The sequence below is a fragment of the Macrobrachium nipponense genome, chromosome 28 (assembly GCF_015104395.2).
Source record: "Macrobrachium nipponense isolate FS-2020 chromosome 28, ASM1510439v2, whole genome shotgun sequence".
Classification (NCBI taxonomy): Eukaryota; Metazoa; Arthropoda; class Malacostraca; order Decapoda; family Palaemonidae; genus Macrobrachium; species Macrobrachium nipponense.
Genome location: NC_087217.1, coordinates 61,795,398 through 61,821,921, shown reverse-complemented (window position 1 = coordinate 61,821,921; position 26,524 = coordinate 61,795,398). Strand labels below are relative to the sequence as shown.

The 26,524-nt window shown below is 35.5% G+C and overlaps 1 protein-coding gene across 2 annotated transcripts in view; it reads left to right on the top strand.

The window, feature by feature from the left end:
• The window catches only part of LOC135201804 (glutamate receptor 1-like), a 377,856-nt gene that overhangs the window by 132,285 nt on the left and 219,047 nt on the right, over positions 1-26,524 (top strand). For both annotated transcript variants that reach the window (XM_064231071.1, XM_064231070.1), the window contains exon 2: positions 2,111-2,311. The gene's annotated coding sequence lies outside the window, so the exon portion shown is untranslated. The remainder of the gene's footprint in view (positions 1-2,110; positions 2,312-26,524) is intronic.

Genomic DNA, 26,524 nt, shown 5'->3' with positions numbered 1-26,524 from the left:
CATAAGCTGTTTTGCTGCTTTGATTTTCGTCAGTAAAAGCTGTTTTGCCTGCTTTGATTTTTCGTCAGAAGCTGTTTTGCCTGCTTTGATTTTTCAGTCTTAGTAAGTGTTTTCCTGCTTGATTTTCAGTCTTAGTAAGCTGTTTTGCCTGCTTTTTGATTTTCGTCCTGTAAGCTGTTTTGCCTGCTTGATTTTCAGTCTCTAACTGTTTTGCCTGCTTTTGATTTTCAGTCCTAACTGTTTTTTGCCTTTTGATTTTCAGTCTCATTAAGCTGTTTTGCCGCTTTGATTTTCAGTCTCAGTAACTGTTTTGCCTGCTTTGATTTTCAGTTTAGTGTTTTTGCCTGTTTGATTTTCAGTCTTAAGCTGTTTTTTGCCTGCTTACATTTCACTCTGAGTAAGTGTGCCTACTTTGATTTTCGTTGGGTAAGCTGTTTTGCCTGCTTTGATTTCGTCTAAAGCTGTTTGTGCTTTGATTTTAGTCGTAAGCGTTTTGCCTGCTTTTTGATTTTCAGTCGGGTAAGCTGTTTTTTGCCTGCTTTGATTTCAGTCTGGGAAGCTGTTTTGCCTGCTTTTGATTTTTCATCTCAGAAGCTGTTTTTGCCTGCTTTGATTTTCAGTCTTAGGAAGCTGTGCCTGCTTTGATTTTCGTCTTTGTAAGCTGTTTTTGATGCTTTTATTTTCAGTTTAGTAAGTGTTTGCCTGCTTTGATTTTCATTGTAGGTAAAGCTGTGTTTTGCCTGCTTTGACTTTGTCTTGGTAAGCTGTGTTTTACCTTTGTTTTTCATTCTCAGTAAATAGTGTTTTGCCTGCTTTGATTTTCAGTCTCCTCTCCATGCCATTCATGCAACTCTTAAACTTTTCCACCAACTTTTCCCTATATTCTGCTGTAAAGATTTCTTCATATACTGAACTATCTCAGGGACCCCGCTGTTCTGCATTTCTTTTTAGCTTTCCCCGTTACAAAGATGAACAGCATACGACTCGTTGCTGAGGCCTGAAGGATTTTACTGTAATACGTATTTACCTAAACTTCTTTGGAGGTACCTGACGATGTCTTTACTGAAGCTCTTGTCTTATGCTGCTTGAATGAGTTTCCTTGATGCAATATATATATATATATATATATATATATATATATATATATATATATATATATATATATATATATTGCATCAAGGAAACTCATTCAAGCAGCATAAGACAAGAAGCTTCAGTAAAGACATCGTCAGGTACCTCCAAAGAAGCTTAGGTAAATACGTATTACAGTAATATATATATATATATATATATATATATATATATATATATATATATATATATATGTGTGTGTGTGTGTGTGTGTGTGTGTGTGTGTATGTGTGTGTGTGTAAACATAACTCGTAAAGTAATTTCTAAGAAGAATAAAGGTGGAAAGGATAAAAAAATAAAAATTAAAGAAGGAAATGGATAAGTGACTCTGAATTGTCACACAGACTAAATGTAAAGGGCTGTGTTTTTCGTGTATAAATATATTGAACTATTTTTTGATGGCATAGCATACAATAAGAATATTTTTTACCAGTCTAATTTAACATTGTTAGAGAGAGAGAGAGAGAGAGAGAGAGAGAGCGAGAGAGAGAGAGAGAGAGAGAGAGAGAGAGAGAGAGAGAGCATCTAAATTTTGCCAGATCTAGAGTTATTCCGTCCTAAATAATTCGTCGTGTAGTTTGTTTTGTGAGAAAGATGATCGTGATACAGATTACCCATGATAAAGAAAAGTAGACTTGGTAGTTCCCGTGTAGGACCGCAGTTCAGATAAGAAGTAGTACAAAACTCTTCTTTTTAAAGTTTCATTCAACTTCCAAACAGCCATCTAAACGGAGGGTTTCGAGCGAGGGAAGGGAGTTCGGGAGAAGATTCCCTTTCGAAGACCCTCCCTCCCTCCCTCCCTCCCTCTCCTCCCTAACGTTACCCCCTTCAGCAAATCTCATACAGGGAAACTCCACTTAACTGTCTGGCGCTGGGAGACGAAGTAGCTGATGGAGTGAGCGATAAAGCTCCTACATAATGCTCCTCGTTGAATGTTTTGACTGCTCTAAAAAGCTTCTTTTTTTTTTTCCGGTGACAGAGGGAAAGTCTAGGACGACTGCGACGACGACGACGATGAGGACGACGCTGCCCTTGGTGACACCAGTGTAAGGTTTCCTCCAAATGACTGTGATAAGACTCGAGGAAACTGTTCGTTCGGGAAGATAATACGGCTCCGGAATCAGGGGAGGAATTTCCTGCAGGAAATTCGGAGAAAGCCGATGTGGGTTCTTGGATTAAGGTCCGTTTTGCTTTTTTTGTTTTTTTGTTTTTGTAACTTTTCAGTGTCTCGGTAATGTGACATTAGTTGTCTGTGATATGTTTGTGTGAGTGTATTGAATCGGTATATATCTATCTTTTTGCTCTTTATCCAAAGATTAATGTATAATTTAATTATGGGGCTCGGAACCGTGAGAAAAATACATAAACTCCGATTCCCCCTTTAGTTACTTTTCTGTTAGAACCTGCAACGCCCCTAAGGAACAACAAAAAATATATATATATATATATAAAACTCGAAAAAGACCTTGAGCCCCGTAATCCCCATTACTCACCCATTCGTCTAATATCTTAAAGATAATGAGAAGTAACGACCCGTTTAACCGTCGACTCCAACGGCCATTTTTTGCAACGCTTAACCCTTGGCCCAGAAATGACTCTCTAACACAAGGTGAAAATCAGAAGAAATGGCTGGAGGTTAAGCTCCCTCCATAAAGCACCCCCTCCCCCCACCCCCCCAGGAATGAGGCGGGGGGGGGACTGGGTCTGAGTTCAGGGCTGAGAAAGAAATGGGGGGGATGCCAGGAGGGGTGCCAAGGCACCAAATAGTATTTAGCGTTAATCCTCCCCGACATTATAGCAGGCTGAAATTGGAGGCGACCTGCCGCCGACATTATCTCTTGTTGTCAGCTTGAGGATCGTTGCTCCTGAAGCACTTTCCTTTATATAAAAGCATTTTTTTTTTATTTACAATTTTAAGACATTCGAATGCGGATAAATATGAGTGTTCCCTCTTACGTACACAAACACACACACACCCATATATATATATATATATATATATATATATATATATATATATATATATATATATATATATATATGGTGTGTGTGTATAGTATATATTGCAATAAAACATTTTCTTGGTATCCCTTCTTTTAAATTCCATGAGAGATATTTTCACAATTTTGTCCAGGGATCCACTGCAGAATTACAATATATATATATATATATATATATATATATATATATAGTAATATATATATATATATATATATATATATATATATATATATGTATATATATATATATTCTGATCCTAATACAAAAATTGAGTAATTTGTATAGTAAACGGCTTGTTTTGCTTTACTGTTCTCAATGATAAAATTCAAGTTCATGTTTCAAAAAGAGGTACTATGCCATTCTTCAACAACTATCTTTCGGGATATGAACTTTTGAAAAGTAGATGAATGCCTGTGGATAGGGTGGTCAAAATCTCTTACATGAACGAAGATGGCACTTGAGTTGTTTGTCACGCGTACATTATATTTATTTATGTTGTGACTCTCTTTAGCAATGTTCTTTACCTTATGTTCCAATATTATGGTCGAGTAAGTTTTGCACGCCCCTCTTGTTGTGACTGGTCCATTACAATAAAAATATATGGATATATATTTTTTATACGTTCGCCTCTGTAGGTTTGCGATATCATTTTAATTCAAAACCGTTGTCGGTTCTCATACTGACTTTGTTAGGAATGCTTTTAATACTGATTTTATTAGGAATGCGGTTAATACCGACTTTGTCAGGAATGCTGTTAATACCGACTTTGTTATGAATGCAGTTAATACCGACTTTGGGAGGAATGCTGTTAATACCGACTTTGTCAGGAATGCTGTTAATACCGACTTTGTCAGGAATACTGTTAATACCGACTTTGTCAGGAACGCTTTCAATACTTACTTTGTGAGGACTGTAGTTAATACCGACTTTGTCAGGAATGCTGTTAATACCGACTTTGTCAGGAGTACTGTTTATACCGACTTTGTTATGAATACTGTTAATACCGACTTTGTCAGGAATGCTGTTAATACCGACTTTTTTTGGAATGCTGTTAATACCGACTTTGTTATGAATGCTGTTAATACGACTTTTTTTTGCAGGAATGCTGTTAATACCGACTTTTTTTGGAATGCTGTTAATACCGACTTTGTTATGAATGCTGTTAATACCGACTTTGTCAGGAATGCTGTTTGGATACTGCTAATACCGACTTTGTCAGGAATGCTGTTTGAATACTGTTAATACCGACTTAGTCAGGAATGCTGTTAATACCGATTTTGTTATGAATGCCGTTTATACCGACTTTGTTATGAATGCAGTTAATACCGACTTTGTGAGGACTGCTTTTAATACCGACTTTGTGAGGACTGCTGCTATTCACGATTTTCCAGCCATCACTTGGTTAAAGGAAATAATTTTTCTCTATGCATGATTTGTGACGGCATTCCGAATAAAAGATAGTGTTTTTTTTTTTAATTCAAGACATTTATAGAATTGCAAAAGGGTTGTTATTCCTGGATTTCATTAATGGTTGCCTCCAAAGAGCCAGGCAGGAAAAAGCATTTGATTTCTAGTGATGACAAATCAAGAACTTTGAATTTGAGAGTTTTTAGTTCTTCCACACTGTAATGAATTTTAAGAGTTTGGAGATCTCTTACAATGTTTGAAAATATTTTCTTGTTTGAAAAAAAATTATTTTAGTTTTTGTGTGTGTGTAAATAGCGTCTACCAAGAACAAATAATGTTCTAATGATCAATAACGCCAACACAAGCGTATAATACTGACTGCTCTTCATATAATGTACCTCGCAATGGATAATGTGTTACAGAACTGTTTACAAGAGTGGCATAAAATGCCAAATTGCTCAATTGCCATCATATGTCACGTCAGAGATTTTGACCACCCTGATGACTGGCAGTCAGTTAAAGTGATTTTTTTTTTTTCAAAAACATTACAGGTTAATGTTAGTTGAAAGCTGCCTTATTGGACTAGAAAGATAAACTTGAGCAGTGGACTTAAGATAGGCGATATTACAGACAAGTTTTATTATTTGTTAAGATTGTAAAGTAAAATCAAGTTGTTAAAATGGGCGACTTACTGAGGAATTTAATTCTTAAAGATTGTAAAGAAAAACAAGGTACTAAGTATTTTGCAAGTTGCTAATTTTTCGTGCTACAATTTTGGTAACTGCTTATTCCATCAAGTAAATTTTGTTTTAAATAATGTTATGCGTGCTTAAGTAGTTCTTTGTGTATATTTTAAGTTTGATGATAGGGCTGGCAAACTACTAAAAGAGCGCCTCAGAGGCGTGATCAGTATGGTGTCGGCGTGTCACCTCTGTGCCCGCGAGTTCGATTCTCGGGGATTCCATTGAGGTGTGAGAGCTGTGTATTTCTGGTGATAGAAGCTCACTCTCGTCGTGGTTCGGAAGTCAAGTAAAGCCGTTGGTCCCGTTGCTGAATAACCACTGGTTCCTTGCAACATAAAAACATCATACAAATAAACAAACTACTAACGAATCATGAACGGAGACATTCCTGTAGTGGGCCTGTTAATCTTTGAAGGAAGTGAATCAGAGAATACTGAAAAGTCTTAATTTTTAAAAAAGGGCAAATTTGGAATACCGGGAGCATTGGGATTATTGGAGAAAGTTTGCTGGAAAACTAGACCCAGTAAGTATGGCTCTCGGTACAAGAGCTTGCTGTAGATCCATCAGGACGGAACAGGTGACATTGAACGAGCAGCGTTTTTTCTCTTTTTAATGTCTTTATAAGGAAAGTCTATATATTTTGTCAATTGGTGACAGTATCTGAATATTACATTTGTGAGATTTTATGGAAAGGTTTTTTTTTTTCTTTATTGATGTGTTTATTAGGAACGACTCATTTTTTCTGTAAGGGATAAGATCTGAATATTAGACTAGATATTTTAAGGATAGCTTTTTTTAATTGATTTGCTTATTAGAAAGGACTACAATTTCTTCATTGGGCGCCAAGATCTGAAAATTAAATTTGAGATTTTATTGAATTTTTTTTGTTTATCGTGCTTGTTAGAAAGGATTATAGTTTTTTCAGTAGGGGATAAGATCTGAAGGTTAGATTAGATATTTTTCAATGAATCTTGCTTTATGGAAAGCCTTTTTTTATTTATTTTTTTCATTGATGTGTTTATTAGAAAGGACTACAATTTTTTCACTGGGCGACAAGATGTGTGTATTAAATTTCTGAGATTTTATGGAAAGCCTTTTTTTTATTGATGTCTTTATAAGGAAGGACTATTTTTTCCAGTGGGGGACAGAATCGATTATTAAATTTCTGAGATTCAATGGAAAGCTTTTTATTCACCTGGTACCTGGAACGGGTGAAGTGACAAATTATATAGCCTTGCAGAACAGTATCGTAATTTTGAGTCCAGTAATTTTTTTTTTTTTTTTTTTTTTTTTTTTTTAAGAATTACAGTTTAAAATTTGATAACCGAGCTAAATGACGGTGGAATGATTTGAAGCGTTGTAAACTTTTAGGAAAAATAAGGCTATTTGTAGAATTAGTGATAAGCATGACATCGATGATCAAACATCGAAAAAGCAAGGTTTGCTTTAGTATAGAAGAGAGAGAGAGAGAGAGAGAGAGAGAGAGAGAGAGAGCCCAATTCTTTTGATAATCTACTTTGTTGGTCAATAGTCTTGGAATCTTCACTGGAAAATGGTCAAGATAATAGTTATTAGCAAACACTTTACACAGAAACACAGGTCAAGTGAAATTAATCTAGGTAGCATAATACAGCACGGTAAAAGAAGATAGAAAATAACAATTAGTTTGTCAACTTATTCTATCGCAAAATACTTAGCTGTGACAGGATTCTCCCCGACGCATTCTTGAGTTGTAGAAGCGGGATACTGCTGGTTTTATACAGTAAAAATGAATTCTTAAGAAGTATTTTTACCTCTTTGTGCAACTGAAAAAAAAAAGTGGAAAGACACATGCATGTGCATTTGGACACAATCTGATTGTACTTTGGTTTTCATATTTTTACTTCTGCCTTTCCTCAGTAGAATTAGGAGAAAAATGTCAATTCTTTGCCTTTGAAATATATGAGTGGAGAGATTGTGTGCATCAATGATTTGTTTGGATATTTTCGGAGAGCATGTAGGTACAGAGGTCCCACGGAAGAACGGGGCAAGAATCCTCTTTATTATATCGCGAACTTAGTAAAGTAACTTAGATATATGCATTATTGTAGTCTATTTCGTAATGTATTAATCAAAATGAAGAAAAGCTCCGTAGGGGAGTAGCGCCGTCAGTCAACGCCATCTTGAATTCTCAATTCAAGATGGCGTTGCGTCAGTGGACCTCATGCGGTGCACTGTAGGCATTACTTATGGCTCTTTGCAGCGTGCCGCCCTTTCATATTCGCTTTCATCATCTTACTGCCCACCGTCTCCAAACACTTGTTTCATAGTGCAACTGCTTTGATGTTTTCCTCTTGTTACACCTTTCAAACCTTTTTAATGTCATTTTCCATTTCAGCGCTGAATGACCTCATAGGTCCCAGTGATTGGCCTTTGGCCTGAATTCTACATTTAACTTAACTCAAAATGAAGAAAAGTGAAATTTTAGATAATTGCTTATCTGTTCTTGCAATTTATTTTCGTCCCTTGCTCATTGGCTTTCTGGTTAAGTTATTTCTGTACGTTGTGGGGCAGTTCGAACTTCTTGCAGGCGCTGCTGTGGTTGTGTTAGACATTCTTTGCGGGGATTATGGGAGAGTTAGGATTTTCCTTGCAGGTACTGTGGGAAAGTCAGGGTTGTTTGTGGGACAATGGAAATTAAGTACTAACTTACAAGAACTGTGGGAAAGTTACAACTTCCAAGTTGGCACTACAATTTTTTATATTTATTTTTTGCTCCCATCATGGGAGAGAATGCTCACTTACAGTAAATGGAGGAGAGTTAAAAGAATTTTATGGGCACTGTGGGAGAAGTGGAACTTTTTTGTGGGCTCTGGGAGATAATAAGATACGAACATGCACTGCAGGAGAATTAAAACTTGCTGTGGCCACTTTGGTAGAGTTGGTAGTTTGGCAAGTTACTTAATGACGGAATAGTTAGGTCTTGTTCCAGAATTATTGTTAATCAGAAGAACTTGTAGCTTAGTATCCGTCCTCTTGTGTGCATTGCATAATCCGTAAGCAGACACGCATTGTATTGTCTGCATTTTTCTTTTCATTAGCCTTATCTAATGTTTATTCAAATGATATACTGTTAACGGGGAGAGTAGTATAATGATGATTCAAAAATTCATTGTGGTAAGAGCTGAAGGATATCTAAATGTTATTGTGTTACTCAACCAATCTATGAGGATCTAAACTATCATTTGGAAGCAATTGACTAATAAGCTGTAATTACTTCAGTATGAATGTATCAAGAGGGTCTTAAGTTTATTACGTTTTCCTTCCACATTTTGATATAAAGTGCATTCCTTACGTGAGCTCATATGTGAAATAGGTTCAGTTAGCTGTGGCACCTATTTCTCGGTTGTGCTTTCGTTTTTGTCAGATTTCTTTCTTATAGCGTTTCTTCCCTCTTAAATGTCAAGACATCTGTATCATCATCAATTTTCCATCGCCTATTGTCCCCATTTCTTTCCCTTTTCTACCTTTCCTCTCTTTTCCTCATACTTTCTTTTCAAGACCCAACCCTCAGCGCCCATTTTCCTCTGCTTTCTTATCTACCACCACTTTATCATGTTTCCTTTCCATTGTCATTCCTTCCACACTCTGGACATGTTCCTTAATCATTTTTTCTTTCCTTCTCCCTTCACTTCATGTTCATTATCATACATTTCCTCGTTATTATTTTCCTCGTCCTCTGTCACCTCATCGTCATCATCCTCTCCTCTCCTCCTTTTCCTTTCACATCCTCATCGCCTTCGTCCTCTTTCTCCTCCTCCTCCTTCTCCTTCGTGGCCACCATTCATCCATCTTGCACTAATATTCTGTCTGGCCGTCTCACGGCTAATGGTTGTTATAGACCAAATTGCTTCCATAAATTGCCCCTAAATGGCTCGCCCAGATTGTCAGCTTATCTGCCCTGGTCTCCACTTTATTTTCCCGGGCATGATATCGCAATTATTGTCAGAATCGGTGTTATGAAACCAGCTGAGGAATATGAACAGCCTATTTGCCATCGGCATTCCCTTTTAGCCGGCTTTTAATTTCGCTGTTCCCCGGGTGGGGCTTCCGTCCGGATTTGAGTACGCGCGTGGATAGGACCCTCCTTGATCTGTAGACTAGGACTGCCAGAATTCGTCAGTGGTCTTCCACTGAGCCGGAACAGGTGTCGCTAATATTTAAGCCGGGTCAATTCAAAGTTCACTTTTAAGATTACGTCGTTGCCATCTTTCCCAGGAGGGCGCGTGATAACAACTTCAGCTCGCCTTCCATTGGCCGGCACTCAATTAAATCGGAGGCTGCGATTGGCTGAAGCGGATCGCGACGGCCAATGGAGGACGCTGGAAAGGCTGGCTCGCAGTCTGTATGGAAATGTGGAGATACGGCCTCAAGTATTGCTAATAAAACATAATTGAATAAGCGCTTCAAGATTAACTGGTGCGCACATTGAGGAGTCCTGGAAGTGGCATTGGAAGAGACACTTCGTCACGCGATTAATGTATTCCAGGATATCCAGGCAATGAATAGAAATTAGATCGGTTCTCCTGGGATATCCTCCACCTCCTCCCTTACCTCCTGTGGTGCCTCCTTACCCTTCCTCCTCCAACCACCTTCCCCTCCCTCCCTCCCTCTCAATCCTCCTTATTCGCTTCTTTTTCCGTCTTCCCCATCTCTTTCCAGAATTTGTCTTCCAGAGTTCCAGATAAAGAGAGATGGCGGGGGCTATTATTGCAGAGAATGAATAAGGAAGGAGCTTATTTGAGCGTGCAATACCCCGGAGGAGTTTTTATCCCTTGTTACTTATGGAGTCTTTTATTAGTTATGCTACACTGGGTCCAAAGCGTGACTTACATTAGAGAGGGTTTATTTGATACTGGGTACACAGGAAGAAAATGATACGTAGTTTAAGTAAAGCGTAGTTTTTATTTATCTTCTGTTTTCATTTTGTGTTGATAGGAGATGCTCTAATAGAACAACAATTTGGTGCTGGTTGTCCTTATTACATTGAGCATCTCTCTCTCTCTCTCTCTCTCTCTCTCTCTCTCTCTCTCTCTCTCTCTCTCTCTATTTTAAATGTCATAGACAGAAGACAGTTATATAGAAAAAACCTTTATACTTGAATTTTCTTGTGGAAAAAAATCTCGATGCAAGAAACTTAAATGAGGGAGGATCATTTTATCATGAAACAGGGTATCATGGTAGAGACGAAGAGGGAGAGAGAATGAAGAAGAAGGATCATATAGGAGGAGAGAGAGAGAGAGAGAGAGAGAGTTCCGCCTGGGCTCTTCGGCGCCAAGTGGGCCATAAACAAAATCAATATATCTGCTGCCAGCAGGACGGCACCCACTCACTACTATAGCCTGCATCACTCCCCGCCGGCTGTCTTCTCCCTTCTACCCTCCCATCTCCTGTCTACCAGCCCACATCCTTCTGTCCTCCCGTCCATATATCCCTCACTATCCTCCCATCCCATCTATCACAATCAGTATAAACTGGCATTTATCATCCGTATATGCCAGCCATTCATACTCAAAGTTGCATTCGTAAGTTGGGGGAAAGAAAAAAAAAGAGATTTGCATACGATTGACTGGCCGAAGGGAACTGGGGGTATTGTGGGGTATTGTGCCCACCCGCTCATTTGCCGCCTCCTTTCTTTCGTGAGGTATAAAGTGGTCTACGATTATAGTAAATTGCTTTTATATATAAGGATAAAAAAATAAAACCAGAAGATTTTATAACTTTTTTCCAGCCTTTAGGGGCAATAAAAATTTAATATATATTGATAATATATTAATAATGTTATATATGTATATAATGTACTATATATATATACATATACATATAATACGAATATATATATATTATATAGATATATTATTTATATATTTTAATTTTTGGTAATATTAATATATATAAGTATCATTATAGATATATTATGTTATTCATATAAAATATATATATATATGTAATATATTAATATGTATATCTAAATATTATTGTATCTATATATATATATATATGTATATTATATCTATATATGTCAAGCGAGTATCATATATATGTATATATTATATGGATATATATAGGTACTATATATATATATATATAGATATATATATATTACAAGTAGAAATCGTCGGGATCGAAAAAACTCAGGCATATCATAGCAGAAAGTAGACATTACACTTTTATGGAAAAAAATTATGACTAATTAAAAAAAATGAAATTCAATGATGCTGGTGTTATTATGCATTTGTAAATTTTAGATTTCAGACGTATTAAAAATAAAGGGAAGAAGGCTTAGGTAGAATGTAGTATAGACTGGTACTTGAAAGATGTATATTTCGTAGCATGGAAAAGAATGATTTAGCTGGGCAAGATTTAGCAAGAAGTTAAATCCGACCATACAAACTAAAGAATACGACCGCAAGGCCGAAGAAGCGACTCCAAACCACTGTATAGAAAAAAAAATCAAAGTGGATAACATCCAGTCGCCCCAGCGATGATAAGGATAAAACCAAAGGCACTCTGTACTAAAAGCGAAATCTGCTGTTGCTCCCATTCAAACCCCTTTCAACCACACCGAACTTAATTGATGAAGCTGAGCAGAGACCGGGGGACGTGATAGCATATTGCTCCTGGCATGATAGAAAGTGATGTAGATGGTTGATTATGGTGATGGAAGACTTCGTGGGTGGATGGTGGGTTGCCCTTGTTGGAAGGGGCCTAGTGTTGCACTTGCCCTTGCGTCTTAATGCTAAGGGTAGAAACGGTGGGGGGGGGGGGGGTGGGGGGGACAGGTTATTAAAAGGCCTTCTCTGGTACACTAGAAACAGCTTATGTTTATTGGATTGTTTATGAAGATGGGTTGGGGGGTTTAGCATTCTAGGAGGTTGAGGATATTGACCTTATTTTTGTGCCACATTTGACACGTTTAAGGCCCATTTTAATTAACCATTAGGCAGCTGAAACTTGCTAGCCCAGAGATGTAGAGAGATTCAAGAAACGAAGAGATGAGAGTAAAAATGACGCACTCATAAGGGCAAACCTATTTGAAAAAAAAGAAGACCTGGAAAAATGGCTATTAAATTGAAATCAGAATGAAAATAATCAGAAAGGTCATATTGATTCTGATGTTGATTCTGATGTTATCTGCTGGCAACCCTGGAAGAAAATGTATCATATTACTTTAGCTATTTCTCATTAGGTAGATCCGAAGCAGGCCAGACAGTTGGGCTGAAGAGGTCCAGTTTGGTTCTTAATATTAACCCCCCCCCCCCAAAAAAAAAAAAAATAAATAAATCCCCCCTCAAGTGTTCTTTCTCCATAACTCAGTTTATTTTAGGATTTCTTCTAAATAGCATTTTTTTTTTTCAGATTATTGGACCCAGCAATATTTTTCGGGGTTGAAATGGTTGCACTGTACTGTGATCACGGGGAAGAATCATTATATTTAATGTAGTATGCATAAGATATAAATATTTATTTTCAAGACAGCTCGGACGATGTATAACGGGTCTATACTCTGTTTTTTTTTCCATCTGTCCATCCGCCTGTGGTGTTTTTGTATGGTAACACTGCGTCCCGGGCTTTAGATAGTTACATTCAGCTTACATTCAACGATTATAATAATATCCTATTTCGAATATTAACGGTGTACTTCGCATACAGTAAATTATTAAAACACTTTTCAGTTGCAAATGTACACCCAGATATCCTTTTATTTACCTAAAACATACACATACCGTAACTATTAAAGCCTGGGACGCAGTGTTACCATACAAAAACACCACAGGAGGATGGACAGATGGAAAAAAAACAGTATAGCTTTAGAATGGTTTCAGTGGCCTTTTACGTGAATGATCTCACGTTGTGTAAATAACCTGAAATTGGCCGTTGCTGTCTTTGAACGCAGTAACCTTCGTATTATGACTGAAAGATTGCGGATCGTTGTGGTTTTTATATATATATTTTTAGTGGTCATCGACTTGTCTGTGTAGTATTATGGGCTTTGGGTTTTTTTTTAATAAGTAACCTAATTCTTGGCTTCAGAGATTAAACAATGCTGTTGTTTCGAAGTGATACAGCTTTTTTTCACTGTTTTTTGCATCTTCAAAATTAGATTTAAATTGGCTTGTATGCTGGTATAGATGTAGAAATAATCAGACCTTACAGACCTTACATCTTGTTCGGGTTGCCCCAGGTCCCTCAGTGGAGAAGGGAGAATAAACTTGAGGAAATCTGGAACTTTACCCATTACATTCCGATTGTTCCTTGTCCGGTAACCCTGCACTCAGTTACCCGAAGAATTGAACAAATATCTATCGTTGCCTTCAACCAGAATCTTTCCCTGATGGAATATTATTCTGTCTGATCATTAAAACATGAAGTTACACTGGTATTTTTTCATGCTACTGTGTTGGTGATTGTGATTCCGACTTTAATTTCCCGCTTGACTGGCTTCCTGAAGCTTCGTTTCAATGTAGGCCTTTCCCTCTTATTACTACTACTACTACTACTACTACTACTACTACTACTACTACTACTACTACGACTACGACTACTGCCCATGCTTGTGAAGTTATAAGCAATGCATTACTTGATCCAAACATAAACTTCTTTCAGTTTTCTTCTGAAGATTGAAAAAGAAACCCACTAAATCACTTTGTAACTTGTTTACTTCTAAGTATTTACATTTAATTTTACTCCAAACTCGAGTACTTTCAGGCCCTATCTGTGGCCCACTTTCAAGAGATGTTTGGGAGGTCAGGCTGGGTCAAGACTGCTTGTTTGGAGTCTCCGGATCGAGAACCTATCTAGGTCACAGTATTTTCATACTTCTCAGTACCATAGGTCTGTCATTAAAAATACATTTTTTGATCAGTGTCATGCTCGTGAGCGCTGTTGATGTTTACAGAGGCTGTAACGTTACTTGAAAGCTCTATGATCCCTCAGCCATAATTCAACTGAGTTTGTTACCTGCATTTCAGTCTGGCGAAGTGCTTTGTATTGGCTTAACTTTATTTTGGAATTTTGTCGACAGAATAATGTAATCTCCCCGCCCCCCTCCCGTCCCTTTTCCTCTCTACTGTCCGTTCTCACATGGCATTTCTTTTAGTAGGGACGTGTGGGTTTGCGTTTTGACTTGTTTCATAAAAATCCGCATCATTGATGATAATTATAATTATAATTATAATTATAATTATAATTAATGTAATTGTGTAATTGTGTAATTGTGTAATTGTGTAATTGTTCTAATTTTTTAAATTTATTTTTTCAATTTATTATTTTTTATTTTTTGTTTATTATTATTAATGTGATGAGGCTTCAGAAAGTTTTTGAGTATAACTTCGAGACCATAGAAACGCTGCATTTAAGTTGAATTGTTTTCGGAAAGCATATTTTATGCCTTAAATCAACGTACTGTATCTACGTAGGATCATAAACATAAGCATTAGTTATGGATACGCGAAGTGTGTTGATGATTTGTAATCGCTAACAGATCTTTCGAAATAGGAATTAGCCCTCGAAAAGGAATTTACGAAAGAGTTTAAAGCAGTTAGTTGTTCTTTTTTGCTGTAAAGTTGTTTTAGATTTGGCTGGCCTTATGCCAGCACGGGCTCTTGCTCCTAGAGCAGCCCGTAAATCTGTAAAGGCCGATGAAGTGTTGGGTAAGGTCGGAGACGTAGTCAGCGCTGACACACTGGATTCTTTGTATGTCGAAGCAGAGGAAACAAAGATCCTAGAAGAATCTCTTAATGGTTGTGTCTGAAGGTAGTGGACGGAGTGTTAGGAAAAATAAATGAAGTTGAGTGCATTTATACCGAGAATATGAAAATTTTGAGGTCAGTGAAGAGAAAGATGATGTTGCGTACAAAGTTGATATTGCTGTTAACTTATTTATAAAAACGGCTAAGGACTTTAGACCATCTCATAAGTAATATTTCGAGTGAAGAACTTTAAATCAAAACATAAGAAGTGTTTCGAGTGAAGCAACTTAAATGAATATTTGCGAAGTGGCGAGAATATTGGGAGCAAGGTTTCGACTTTTGTAAAGCTAGCAGCCGGTAATAGTAGGCGTTACATATTTTAAAAAAGTGATGCAGTTGTGAGAAATTTAATATAGAAACCCATCATAGAACTAAAGTGGGGCCAAATATGTTTTTTTTTTCTTTTTATGATCACAGAACTGAAATTCACTGCTAAGGAGAGAGGGGTATAGGAAATGTGCAGAGTGTCATAACTAGGGATTGTAACTCTGTAGTGAAAATTAGTAAAAGAACTGACCATGAATACTGATTCTGAGTGGTTGCAAATAACGTGTGGTTTCAGGTATATTATGTTGACTGAAATCGGTTAAATAGTTTTAAGTTTGAATTAGACTAATTTTTCGATTATAAGGAAAATGTTGATCTCAGGATGGCGGGAAAGTTTCGAGTTTTCAACGTTTAGTTAAAATTAAGCGATAAATTTGGAGAGGTTCTTTAGAGCCTTCGAAAAATGTGCTCCCAAGATTGTTTGAAGATTTAAAAGAACATACTGTTTAGTGTCGGCAACACTAGTGAAAACAGAATTTTAATACAAGAGAAATTCATGAGTTTTTATATATAGTTAATATATATACCATTTTTATATGTATCATTTTATTAGTATATTTTGATACAATTTTTATATATACCAGCAAAGCATCTACCGTGACCGAGTTGCCACCCCCCCAAAAAAAAAGAACATTTAAGATAAGTACATGAAATAAAAGTTTTGATGGGGGAGAATCTGTTTCAGGGACTTTATACATCTTTAAAACAGGGAATTGAGATTTATTTCCTTACACATGGGTCTTATCCAACAAATTTTGCTTGGTTATCAAAACTCTCATGGCTAGATTATCCTTTGTGTTTTGCCATTTGATTTTTTTTTTATGTCCAAAAGTTTCTGGCCATAATGAGTTTCGTATTACTCGAAGAATTTCCTTGAACAGCTGAACAGGTAATGTAAGACATTGTCTGTGGAAATGTTTTGAAGCCGAAAACTTCGAAATTCAGTTTGAAGTGTCGAGAAAAACACCTTACCTCAAAAACCGTCTTATTCATATGCTGTTGAAGATATCTAAGGGCTAGAACTAGAAGGTGGATTTTATATTTTCTCGATTAATTCCATTCCTGCATATTTTAGTAACTGACACTAAGTTAATTGCATGAAACTCGTCTTTTTAATAGTTTAATTCTATATTTTGTATTAAATTCTACAGTCGTCACGTTGCTGCCTTTTTAAAAGCATTTTGTTATTAGAAGTAATGGTTTTTTAAAAACATTTTCTTATTGAAGTATGGCTTTTTAAAAGCATTTTGTTATTAGAAGTAATGATTTTTGAAAAACATTTTCTTATTGAAGTATGGTTTTTTTTAAAGCAGTTTGTTGTTAGAAGTATAGTTTTTTTAAAAATAATTTTCTTATTGAATTTGGTTTATTAAAAGCATTTTGTTATTAGAAATATGGTTTTTAAAAAAACATTTTCTTATTGAAATATGGTATTTTAAAAGCATTTTGTTAATAGAAGTAATTGTTTTTTAAAAATTTTCTTTCTGAATTATGGTTTTTAGAAGCAGTTTATTGTTAGAAGTATGGTTTTTTGAAATAATTTTCTTATTGAATTATGGTTTTTTAAAAGGAAATTGTTGTTAGAAGTATGGTAATTTTTTTGAAAGCATTTTGTATTATTAGAAGCATGGTTTTTCCAGAAAATTAGCAGTTATGCCAAAGTTTCCATGTTATCGAATAAATAATTCGCGTGCTCTATGAACGCGAATCTGTCAGCACAGTTGAAACCCAGTAGGGGGTTAGTACCGTCATCAGTGGACCTCATGGGGTGCAATGTAGGTACTGTATAAGATTCTTTGCAGCGTGCCTTCAGCCTCTATATAGCTGCAATTTCGTTCCTTTTAGTGTACCTCCTTTCATATTCTCTTATTTCCATTTTACTTTCCTCCCTCTCCTATCAATTCATTCTTAGTGCCATTGCGAGTTTTTCCTCCTGTTAAACCTTTCAAACCTTTTACTGTAAATTTCAGCGCTTGGCCCTTGGCGTAAATTCTATATTCAGTTCCATTCTATACATACAGTTGACGGGTGGTAGCTTTCTGTTTTAATAACGTTAATGTAATGAGATAATACAGTCTATTAATTTACGCGTTCCATTATGATTGCTGATGTGTAATATTTCTTGAGTTATTTATATTTATATAGAAACTGAACTTCCACTTGTATAATTTTAGGTAGCATATATATATATATATATATATATATATATATATATATATATATATATAGATATAGATTATGATAGATAGATACGCATACATTTTTGTTTACTTAGCCATTACTTACTCATTTTTAACACTTACAGTTCATTTATTTTACATTTCAGGTAATGTCCCTGGTTGTTTTTCGTAGTGTTTAAGTTCGCGTGCAGTCTGCAAAGAGGTAAGTTTTTAAAACGCTTAACATTTGCAGAGGTATTACCTTTATCTAAATTTTATTTTACAAAAAGAAAAAAATACAATTTAGCAAGTGCATTTTTCATCGGAACCATCTGTTGGCATTACTGACAGGTTATTAAATATTCAAGAATCTTATGAATTTTATGCTAAATTCCCATTGGTGAAAATACTTATGAATATTGACAAGACCCGTGTACTGGTGTTCTTACACATTTACAAGATTTACATTGATTCTTTTTTTAGCACGCTAAAGAAATCCTTAACAGTGAGGGCAGAGCGAAAACGGTACATAATTTTATTGTATGTGGCATTTAATGAAAATAGCCTCGAATCCACGATAATTTACAGCTCCTTAATAACACTTATGGCTTTATTTCTCTTAAATGTTGTCAGTCTTCCTGAATTATTTTTTCCCCTCTTCTCTCTTGTTTCTGAGAATCCCTCGGTGTATATTTAGCTTCGTGGCCATCTGTCAGGCGACCTTGCCTGTTAAAAAGCAAGGAGCTGGGTTTTTCCTGAATCGTTAAGTGAGAGTGTAAATGTATTAAGGTTAGTGTTGTATTGTAATGGGTGCAGCATCGCTGGGCGACATTGACAGGACAAGAGAGTACACGGAGAAACCGCTGTTTAGAAACAAGATTACTTGCGGTTCGTTACGCCAATAGGTCTTTTGTCCATGCTTGGAAATTAGAAAGGGTTTCGATATTTAACCTATCTTTACTTATCTTTATCATATAACATATAAAATCTTCAATGTAAATTAGACATATCCCTTATGTTGAAATACCTTATTTTTATTATCTAAAATCCTTTCGGTCGCTTATTCTTAACTTAAGACTTGAAGGAATATTTATAATGTCATTTTCGTCTCTACCTATCTTTTCGTCTTTAATTATCTTTATCACACAACGTATAAAATCTTCAATGTAAATTAGACACATATCCTATGTCTAAATACCTTATTTTCAATATCTAAGATCCTTTCAATCACTTATTCTCAATTCAAGACATAAAGGATATATTTATGAATAATGTCAGTGGCATTATTCATAAATATATCCTTTATGTCTTAAATTGAGAATAAGTGATTGAAAGGATCTTAGATATTGAATATAAGGTATTTAGACATAGGATATATGTCTAATTTACATTGAAGATTTTATACGTTATGAGATAAAGATAAGTAAAGACGGAAAGATAGGTAGAGACGAACTAATGATAAGTAAAGGCTCAATAAAAAAAGTGAATCGATAATTTTAGATTATATATATATATATAAATATAATATTATTATATATATATATATATATATATATATATAAAATATTGATATATATATATATTATATATATATATATATATATAAATAACTAAAAATTTCAAACAGGTAGAAGCCAAGAGTTTAATTAATTTTTCATGTATGATAATCAAAAGAATCAACGTTTTTAGCACTACGATTTCCGGCATCTTAACTTAGTCTCAAAAAAAAAAAAATCCATTACACAAGCATTTGACCGAATTCACCCTGTGTGAGAATCCACAGGCGTCTGCACTCTCGACCAGATGAGAAGCTGCAACTCCTTCATCAGGGAACACAGCTGAAAAGCAGCTGAGAAAAGTAGCTGAAGGTCCAGTGGACGAAAATAATTGAATATGTCTACAAAGCGAAGCCGTGGCCAGGTGTGTTTAACTTAGACTCTTAACTTACTCTCAGCACATAATTATCGATTCACTTTTTTTTTTTTTAGTTCGTCTTTACCTATCTTTTCGTCTTTACTTATATATATATATATATATTATATATCTATATATATATTATATATATATTATATATAAATATAATATATATATTGGTGTGTGTGTGTGTGTGTGTATATATATATATTTATATATATATATAATATACATATATATATATATATATATATATATATATATATAATATATATATGTATATATATATATCTATGTATAATATATGTATATGTATATATATATATATATATAATATATATATATATATATATATATATATATATATATATATATATATATAATATATATATATAAAATTTCTTTCCTCTTATATTTGTTTTTCGGTGTATTTTAAATTAAAGTCTGACTTCTATCCGTTTGAAATTTTTAGTTATATATATATATATATATATATATATATATATATATATATATATATATATATATATATATATATATATATATATATATATATATATATATTATATATATATATATATATATATATATATATATATATATATATATATATATATATATATTTCTTTCCTCTTATCTTTGTTTCGTGGGTTTGAGGTCCGTTCAAAAAGAAAATTCTGGGTCTATTGATAAAGCAACACTACGTCCTTCACCGGTACCCAACCTGCTCCCCCTCTAAAAAGAATATTCCGGCAACATTTATGGTTCTTCTAAAGGTAAATAAGTCTGAACATTTTCTCACGACTAGCTTTTCGCTTACTTGGGGAGTAAGCCTACAAACTACTTTATATGTGCGGAGGGTAGGAAAGGTCTAAAAAAGTCTGAAAAATGTGTTTTGTCTCGAGTTAAAGATACAGGAATTTTAGGAAAGGATATTTATGATTTATTTATTGGAATGAAAATTTAATAAATTAATAACGAGCATATTAAACAGTTCAGAAAAATGATTTCATAAGAAAATATATAGTATTTCATTTTCGTTGGTGAAACAACGGCCATCTGTCTGTAAATTTTAGCACGTTTTAATTTATTTGATGTTCTGAATTTAGAGGCTATATTTCTCTTCAGTTATTTTGTTTCCACTTATAACCGAGAATATGTGAACGTGTTTAATCTGTCCTTTTTATTTGTTCTTTGTTTTTCATATGAGTAGTAGTGATGATGAGTATTAATTACGAAGACCACTTCACGTTAAGTTTGGATTATAATGTTTGTATCTGATACGTGAGTGGAGAATCTTGCACTCGTTCCCGGGTAGGCTGGAGGTAGGATCACGCCTTGTTAAGTCACTAAGTTTCATTAGCGGAGTATGCAAATTTATAAGTTTTGCGCAAAATCTACGTAATTTGGAGACATAATTTCACTATTTGCGAAATTATAAAATGACAGACACAGACAGATCTACGTAATTGCGAAATTATAAAATGACACACAGACAGACAGACAGATCTACGTAATTTGGAGACATAATTTCACTATATGCGAAATTGTAAAATGACAGACAGACACAGACATGATCTGCCTTCAAGCACATCAATTAGAGCGAAACCATTGAAGTGCGTAAGAGTAGTTGTGTTGACAGGATATCTGCTGTCGGTTTGGGGCTAATAGAGATAAATGAGTAGCATCACAGGCAGCGAGAAGCATCGTTAACTGATGCGGCTTAGTTTGCCAGAAACCGATGCTTCTTGAACTCTGGAGTGAACTTGAATTGTTAAAAATTTAAAATGGACAAAATCGACCTATTGTTTTAATGTCTCTGGATTAAGCTGCACTTGGATGGGGGTATAATCTGATTTGTTGCTAACCTGTCTGCGGATTGTGGCCCTAGTTCAGCAAACCAATGTCTTTTGCCTTCTGTATGTCTTGTGAGCAATTATTGATTAGAAGTTGGTGTCCAGTTTCCTAATAGATCTGATTTTGTTTAAGACATAAGGCCAATGCAGTGCGATAGATAACGTATATTGCCCTTATCCAGCCTAGAAAAAAAGGCGTGTTGGGAGACGCAGGGGTGTTGCTCAAACTTAAAATCAAATGAGTTCCAATTTGTTCATGGCCGCCATCTCCAGAGAGATTTATTCATGTCTATAGGCAAATTTAGAGTTGCCTACCATACTACTAAATCAGCGGACTGATCCGAAAATATGCTTCCAATCAAACGTGTCAAACTACGCCATTTATAATATCCACTGTTTGATAATTTACTAATCCCTAAAAACTACTGTAGATCATCCATTAGAATCCCATCATCATCAAAAAATCCCATCATAGAAAAAAAGATGTAAAAACTTAACCTTCCTGCCATTACACCAGTAGCAGATGGACATCATAAACGAATAAGAAACTATTTCTTTTGAGAGTTTCTCAGTGAGAGTGTCTCAGTGGCATCCTTATAAAAGCCAGCTGAGTGCCGAGACCGGATAAGCTCCGACAAAATGTTTTTATTTATATATATATATATTTTTATTTTTTAACCAGAACTTCAAACGATCTTATGATGGGAGAAGAAAATGTTCCTAATGCCGAGCGTTAGAGAGAGAGAGAGAGAGAGAGAGAGAGAGAGAGAGAGAGAGAGAGAGAGAGAGTGAGTTTAGTTTTTATTTTTTATACGAAAGGTGGGAGAAGGAACTGAGGAGAGAGAGAGAGAGAGAGAGGGGGGAACACAGATGGAGTTTTTTTATTTTTTATAAACGAGAGTGGGAGAAGGAACTGAGAGAGAGAGAGAGAGAGAGAGAGAGAGAGAGAGAGAGAGAGAGAGAGAGGAAACGAGATGGAGTTTTTATTTTTTATACGAAAGGTGGGAGAAGGAACTGAGGAGAGAGAGAGAGAGAGAGAGAGAGAGAGGACGGGAGAGAGAGAGAGAGAGGACGGGAGAGAGGTGTGGAGTTTTGATGGCTGGCACTCAACTTGTGTACCCATAATTGCGTGTGATGGGGAGCAGGAATGGGCACGTGGCCTCCTGTACACCAACCTTTTAACACGAGACCAAAACAACACCTTTCCGCTCTTTTAATGTCGTTACCGCGACGGATGGTAGGGGGAGGGGGAGGGGGAGGGGGAGGGTGAGTGGTCAAAGTGAGACGAAGCAGAGGAAAAGGGGGGAGAGGACGGGAGGCCGGGACCTTGAAAAGCCAAATGGCGAATTATTTTCTCCAGTTGATCGCTCGAGGAGAGTTTGCATTAGTTGGTTTTCTTGTTGTTGTGATGCAACATCATGGTTTGTTTTTGTGTTGCCGCGAGGGCGTGGCGATAAATGGGGAGCCTCCTCGCAGCAGACCATGATTGGGTGCTAATGTCTCGAGATGGTAGGTCCGAACTGCGAGGAGAAATGGAGAGATATATGCGTTTTAGTACTGCCTCGAAGTTGGGAGGCCATGAAAATTTCAAGAACTCGTCTTGGTTGAAAGTTTATCATGCTGATCTCTTTATTCAGGGTGATGAGAGAGAGAGAGAGAGAGAGAGAGAGAGAGAGAGAGAGAGAGAGAGAGAGAGAGAGGGAGGGAGGAAGCGTCTCCACTACACCCTCTTGTGTGGTAGGCCGCTGCCAACTACCATTAGCCCTCGTAAGACCCTTCCTTCCTCATTTTTCTACAGAAACGTTTCTACTTTTGAAATATGGCTGGTGGAACTCTCATTATTGTTTTTTTTTCTTTTCTTTCAGTGATTCACTTCTTGAACCCTGTTGCTTATATAATCTACTGTAAAAAAAATTGACAGGAATTTTTTCCGATTACGTATAATTTACGAGAAGTGAAATGATGATTTATGGTCAGTGTATTCCTATTATATCCCTAAAGATTTTTATAACCTTCGGCGGTTATACGGTCGACCACCCAGGCATCCGTAAGCCACAAATAGTCTACTTTTCCTCTGTGTTTGTACTCGGCGAAAGGAAGCTTGCTTTAAATAAGAAAGAAAAATATCGGTATTTAAATCTATATATTTTCAACTTCTACTTGACCAGATGCTTGGATGTGTTCACCACCACATTTCTTTTTAATGTCTATTTTTCTTTTGGTCATAGTATTCATTTGAATTAGGACTAAACAGTTTTATTTTGCTTCAAGTTTCGTCGTCTCTGATGTGCTGTTTTGTGCAAAGGAAGTGTAACATAATCCCTCGTTATCTTTGTCATTTGCTTTAAAAAGACTGGGATGCTGAGATAAGAATTAAGAAAGGGAGAAGTGTTGAAATGCATGATAACATGCATAGATATTCAGTTATTTCTATGTGAAGTCTTGTGATTTTTCCTTAATGTATATATTCATAATTAGTTAGTCGTGATTACATCCGTTAACTATTTAGGAAGAAATATATTCACACGTCTGTGTGTATACATGATGATTTTAGTGGGATCTCTCAATAACGATTGAACAGAATTCCATGAAACTGAGGGGGTAGATTCATTATGTGGCAATCTCTCTATACAATTAATTTCTGGAGTAATTTGTTGCCATGGAAACCATTTTAATTTGGCAGATTTCTCACAAACATTGATCATCTCGAGATGAAAACCTAAGGACCAAATCTGCCAAATTTAGTCGAATTGTGCTTTGTGGTTACTGAGGTATATCCTGCTAACACTGGAAAACACCCAGTTACAAATAGGGATTTCCGGATGTTTAAGTGCTCCTTATCTTGCTGCATCTTTGATTGGTCTCGGCTGAGACCGAATTATCATTATTATATATTTTCCTGATACAAACTGGCCTAAGTCCTAAGCTAATCTAGGCCGAGTCTTCCTTGTAGCCTGCTCTCCTTTTCCTCCACCACATTAACAATTTTGATTGTTTTTAGTCACAAAATTCACACAGTTTCTCTAAAAGTTTGTGTACTTTTGCAGATAATGACAATTTTATTGAAAGAAACAACAAGACTGTTATATTAAACAGTTTTGAATAATGCTTTATTTATAGCTTTGGCCACATGACTGTCATTCATTCTTGTCAGTAATGTAATAATTGCATTTATCTCACTGTTCTTCCGTAGACTGTCATACATTCTTGTTAGCAGTGTAATGAATGCACTGAACTTAATGATCTTCCCTAAACTGTCATACATTCTTGTCAGTAATGTAATAATTGCACTGGACTCAATGATCTTCCCTAGCCATACTTTCCCACTGACATTTACCGTATAAGCCAGCTCTCTGTCACATGACTTATCATTAATTTCCTTTGAGCATCAGCCAGTTCTTCTTATTACACCATTTCACATCTTTACCTTAGACGAGATCATTTCGTTAACTCTGTGAACCGACTTTGCCTTTGGGGGTAATACTCGAGAATAAGCTGAGGCTTACTAAGTAAGCGTCTGATTGTCATGGCTAAACTCTCATCTCGAAGATTGAGAGAGTCGTCACTGTAAGGGGTCATGGTTAAAAAAAAAAGTCAAGTATATCCTAGTTTAACCAGACCACTGAACCGATTAACAGCTCTCCTAGGGCTGGCCCGAAGGATTAGATATTTTTATATGTGGCTACGAACCAATTTGTCACTTAGCAACGGGAGCTATAGCTTACTGTGGGATCCTAACCATATTGTATTGAGAAAGTAATTTCTAATCACTAGAAATAAATTATTCTTGATTCCGCATGGGCTGAGCGGGGAGCGAACTCGGGCTGCCAAATCTGCAGGCGAGTACGCAACACAATCGTCCAATGAGGAACACAGGGTCATGGTATTTCGAATCTCGTTTGCTTAGGAAACAGTGTAAAACCCTCTGCAGATTCTGCATTTGGTAGATTATTATTCATCATTGTTTATGGTATTTGACGTCGGTGAGAATGTTTCACTCTGCATTTTCAAAAGAATAAGATTTTTTTCTACGCGATAAGAAGTTTATATTTAATTTTCCGAAACCACTTAGCTAAGTCTATATATTCATCTGTGTTTATGGTGTTTGAAATGGGTGAGAATTTTTTCCCTTAACTTTTCAAAACAATGGTTTTTTCCATAACTGTATTAAGATATTTGTATAATTTTCAGAAACCGCATTGGTAAGAGATGATTATATTCGTTATTAACCAGTTACGTCACTAAACGTATGTATGCAGTTTGGGGGTTATGTAACTGATAATCGATGGACAATTGTGGGTTAGCATCATGTTAAGGGTTTATCTGCGAATTTGGGAACCATTCAAGTTTATTTGCAATTTTGGGAAACCTTTGCAACTAAATTTTTATATGCAGTTTTTGAATGCTACGTAGCTAAGAATTTATTTGACACTTGGAAACCATGTATCTAAAATTTAGTTTGCAAAATAATTTTGGTTTATTACATAGGCAAGATTTTTTTTTTTGCGCAACTTTGGGGTACCATGTTTCTGAAAATTTTATTGTTCAAATTTTGGAAACTACATAGCTACATCTTGGGAAACGTAATTTATTTTTGCAAATTTGGGATACTACATAGCCTGAGTTTATTGCAACTCTGGGTAACCATGCAACAAATTTTTTGTCTAAGTTTTGTGTAATACATAGATGATAATTTATTTGCAATATTGGGAAATAATTTAACTTTAATGGTATGTGCAACTTTTAAGATACAGATAGCTAAGAATTAGCATGAAATTTTGGGAAACCCTTATAAGTAAATTTTTATGTGAAGTTTTTGGGATAATACGTAGCTACTAGTTTTTTTTTTCCAACGATGGGAACCCTGTAACAAATTGTGTACAATTTTAGGTTACTGCATTGCTAAGAGTTTTATATACTATTTTGGGAAACCATGTAACTAAAATTTAATTGGCACTTTGGGGATACTGAATAGTTAAAAGTATATTTGCAATTGTAAGAAAATAAAATATTAAGTGTAATCTGAGCTACTACATAGCTGGGAGTTTAATTTTAATTGGGAAACATTGTAATATTATTTGTTTTTGTTCTAATTAGCTGAGAGTTTAATTGTAACTGGGAAACATTGTACCATTATTATTATTATTATTTTATTACTACATAGCTAAGAGTTTCTGCAACTATGGAAACCATTT